Below are 4564 nucleotides of genomic sequence, written 5' to 3'. Positions count from 1 at the left end.
AATCCAAGAAACAATCAATTATTCCAACACAACATCACACAGACAATCAAGAGATCACTATGCTAAGCATGACTGAATCAATGCAAAGAACTCCTAACAATTAACAATCACTCAATCCATCACAGCAATAACATTACCATAAGCTTGATCATATTCTCAAAAATTCTTACAAATGAAGAATCAAACACATGCATCAATTGATCAAAAGGACTTTACAGGTTGTTACTTGGTCGGGTTAATGGGTAGGAATATATGGACAGTAGCTCAAACATCAATGAGATTGAAAAAATGGTATTATTTCACTTTAACACATTCAACTCAATGGTTTTTCTCCACTCAGATTCCCACAGAATTTCGGAAATTAATTCCTATCAACCACCTTTTATTTACATTCACCCTTTTTCTTTTTCTCCCTTTGTTTTAAGGGCACGGATGAAATTTTACCTCCCCTAATTACTTGACCTCTGTGGAGCTTACCTCAATTTCTTTGTTTTATTTTCAACACATCAGTAATTCAATCTCAATTAAGGTAAGTCACTTGGATATAGGCTAAGCCATCAATCAGGCCACAGGTCAATTATCAACAACAAAATTCAAGCTCAATGGGGCTAGCAATGGAAAAATTCATACAGGTGGGTTATCTGGCCATGGCTAACAGAATAAAATTGCCTTAATCATTTCAATCAATGCATGCATCTCAGAGAAACAGAGCAAGTCCTAGAATGCTATCACAGTGAGGTCTCTCAGAATAAAATAAGTGTTTAAGCACAAAACCTCACCAGCTATGATGTCAAGCTAGACTTCCACAAGAAACATCAGGCATCATTAATCATTCAATACCAAAATTCAGACAAACGAGCAATCTTGAAATATACTCATGCCCATACAATATCATGCCAGAAGTTCATACAAAACATGTTTTCTAAAAATTCAGTCAAGCACATTAACTAGAGGGAGCATATCTAAACCTGGGACTTGCTCAGAAAACATTCTCAAATTTTTTTTTATCAAGGGCACACAAAATACTACAAAAATAACTAAGAAAATTAAAAAAAGTCAGAATATCTCCCCTGATAGAAGAATTGCAGCAGTTCTAAGATGCATGTCTACCATTCCCAGATTTAGAGAATTGCTGTCCTCAGCAATAATTAAACCACAAGAAGGAAGAAAAACCTGAACAATGAAACAAACAGTGGCATATATGATAAACTATAATGCGCACATTAAAACATCAGAAAAAGATATACCAACACAAAACAACTAAAAATACGAAACAGAAAAATAAACTAATATACAAAATCTCCGTCAGCAAGGAGATATCAATAATCCATGTCATCCCCCTCAGCAGCGTAGGATGAATCAGCAAATGGAAGATCCGGTGGTACTGGATGCTTTGGTGTATGAGACCACCATTCCCAGATTTGATTCAGACCATGAATCCATGTTAAGAACTCTCTGAAGCTTTGGTTTTTCTGAGAGATAGAGTCTCGGTGTCTCTTGTCAAACTTCAGCTCCCGGTGTCTCTTCCAACTCGTATCAAAGAGTTTCACCACTTCTTTTCTCATTGCCTTCTTTGTTGTAGGATTACGCCTCCTTTGAGGCGTCCTCACTTCTTTGACATCATCTTTTAGAGTTTGAGGAAGATCCTTCAATTCCACTTTTGAGGTTCCATCTTCATTGTAATCATCTGCTTTTTCAGGAACTTCAAACACTACATTCTTTTTTTCCTTAGCAGGAACAATCTTATGCGCCTCAAGTTCTTCATCAAGCTCTTGACTAGAAGATTTTTCTTCCTTCCCCACTTGCTCGAGTCTAAAACAATCGCCTTTGCCAGAAGATTGTTTCATAGAGTCAAAGACATTGATGGTAATTGACTCATCATTCATCCTTAACTCTAGCTTCCCATTCTCAACGTCAATCATGGCACGAGATGTAGCTAAGAAAGGTCTACCCAGCAAAAGAGGCATCTCAGCTCCCTCTTCCATGTCCAGCACCACAAAATCAGCAGGGAAGATGAACTTGTCCACCTTCACAAGAACATCTTCTATTATTCCACTAGGCTTCCTTACAGACTTATCAGCAAGTTGAAGAGATGCCAAAGTAGGCTTCAACTCGGTGATCCCCAAGGAATTACAAACAGAAATGAGCATCAAATTAATGCTAGCCCCTAGATCACATAATGCCCTGACAATTTTGGTGTTACCAATTTCAACAGAAATATTGAAGCTCCCTGGATCATGACGCTTAGGAGGAAACTTCTTCGTAATGATAGCGCTACACTCCTCAGTGAGTGTCACCGTTTGGCATTCCTGCAGCTTGTGTTTTCTTGACAACAAGTCCTTTATAAACTTGGCATAATTGGGCATATTAGCCAAGGCTTCAGCAAATGGAAGATTGATATGAACCTTTTTGAATATATCAAGGAACCTGACATATTATTGCTTCTGGGCATCTTTCTTGAATCTTTCAGGATAAGGTGCCATGGCTCTCACATATTCGGGATTCAGCTCAAATTTATTCTTTTCAGCAACAATAGGTGGCTCTTTTTCTTCACCTTTCTGAAGAGGTGCCTTAACATCAGAAGGAATCACCTCATCTTTTTCTGGCTCCCCAACCGCCTTAAGCTTCTCATTAGCTTTCACCTTTGTGCTCAGCTTTTCTGGAGCTGCTACCACCTTACCACTTCTAGTTGTGACAAACATACAATCCTCCTTGGGATTTGTAACTGTGTTACTAGGGAAGGTACCAGGAGTTCTATCAGCAACTTGCTTAGCCAGCTGGCCAATTTGATTCTCCAAATTCCTGATAGAAGCACTCATGTTTTTAGTATTGGCCCTAGTTTCTTCCATGAAAGCATTGGAGTGTTGAGCCATTTGTCCCACTAGCTTCTCCAAATCAGAAGGTTCTTTGTTTGGGATTGGTGGAGGCTGCAGGTAATTGTTAGAACTATAATCAAGACCACCTCCTTGACCTCTCCTCTGAAAATTGCTACTTCCAGAAGGAAAATTCTAATTTCTTGGAGTATTTTGTGGTGGAGGTCTTTGATCATACCAAACGCCATTCAATTGTACTTGTTGAGGTGAATCAGAAGGCATCAAAGGACATTCATTAGACTCATGATTGTCCTGGTAATATTCACACACAACAATAGCAGTTTTAGTCTGAACACTAGCAAGCTGCATCTTGTCAAGCCTTGATGTTAAGTTTGCTACCTGCTGAGATAACAAACTGTTTTCAGCCATCATCGCATCATTACCTTCCAGTTGAAGGATACCTCTCTTAGGCTTTGTTGACAACACTTGGTTTTCGTTGGCAGTCATCCTCTCAATCAGCTCAAGAGTCTCGTTTGCTCTCAGAGTTTTAATAGTGCCTCCTGCTGTACCATTCAACACCATCCGAACCTCAGATTTGCAACCATTGAAGAAGATTCTAACCTGATTACCAGCAGTCAGGTTATACTGAGGACACCTTCTCATCAAATCCTTGAACCGGTTCCATGCTTCACACATTGATTCACCCTCAGATTGAGTGAAATTGGTGATATCATTCACCATCTGGTTGTATTTCTCCATTGAGAAGAACTGAGCAAAGAACTTCTGTGATAAATCATCCCAGGTTGCAATGCTTGCTGCAGGCTGCCTCTCCAACCAACTAAGAGCCTTTCCCTTAAGAGCAAAAGGGAACAGCCTCGACCGGATCGCATCGTTCGACACTTGAGGGTGTTTGGTTGAGTCACAGATCCTCAAGAATCTGTCAACGAATCGGTGAGGATCTTCACTCTCCTCTCCTCCAAACTGAGCTCTCTCCACCAATTGAATATGAGAGGACTTGAGCTCCTAATTGTTGGCAACATTTGGCTGAACAATGCTCGCATTGGGCCTGTTGAATAATGGAGTTAGGATAGTATCCATGAGCGGATTGTCCTCTTCATTGTTCCCTGCCATGGTGTGTGCTTCTTCAGAAAAAATTTCTAACTTATCGAATGCAAGCGTCTGTCGAACAAGTTTTCTGTATCTCTTTTCAGTCTTGGTAATCTCCAAATCAAGTGGAAATTCTGGCTCTTTACCTCACATACAACTCAGAAAAGAGATTAGTAGCACTGTTCAAATATTTAAAAAAAAAAATCCAATCTTAAAAATCAAAATTAATTGATATAAGAAACGCCAATCCCCAGCAACGGCGCCAAAAACTTGATGATTCGCGGGAATTATACCGATCGCACAAGTAATATAATAATAAGTAAAGTTTTTCTCCACAGGGATTGTGATCATATATCAATTAATTGTTCCTTTTAAGAATGGAAGAGTTCAAAGGTTGTGACAAATATTGTCGAATTGTGTGGAATTGAGAACTGAAAATAAAGATTTGTTTTTGTAATTTTTGCTTATGAGAAATAGACAATAAAAATAAGAATTGGTTTGAGAAAATAAGAGAAAAACATTGTAGCTAGAGTCCACTCACCTTATGATCCCCACTTATTACTTTGGATTGATTTACAATATTCATTTATAAAATTACTCGGATAAATTATTATCTAAAATAATTAGTTAACTCCCAATCCCTT

The 4564-nt window shown here is 38.7% G+C and overlaps 1 non-coding gene across 1 annotated transcript; it reads left to right on the top strand.

Annotated features, from left to right (window-relative positions):
• Positions 1-3450: 3450 nt before the first annotated feature.
• On the top strand, positions 3451-3556 carry LOC133304382 (small nucleolar RNA R71). The gene has a single exon (XR_009750595.1). It is a non-coding gene; the product is annotated as a small nucleolar RNA R71 (small nucleolar RNA).
• Positions 3557-4564: the final 1008 nt, after the last annotated feature.

The sequence above is a fragment of the Gastrolobium bilobum genome, unplaced genomic scaffold (assembly GCF_033153095.1).
Source record: "Gastrolobium bilobum isolate Gb01-03AN ecotype WA unplaced genomic scaffold, APGP_CSIRO_Gbil_v1 utg41169, whole genome shotgun sequence".
NCBI classification, from domain to species: domain Eukaryota; kingdom Viridiplantae; phylum Streptophyta; class Magnoliopsida; order Fabales; family Fabaceae; genus Gastrolobium; species Gastrolobium bilobum.
This window is presented reverse-complemented; position numbering and strand designations above follow the sequence as displayed.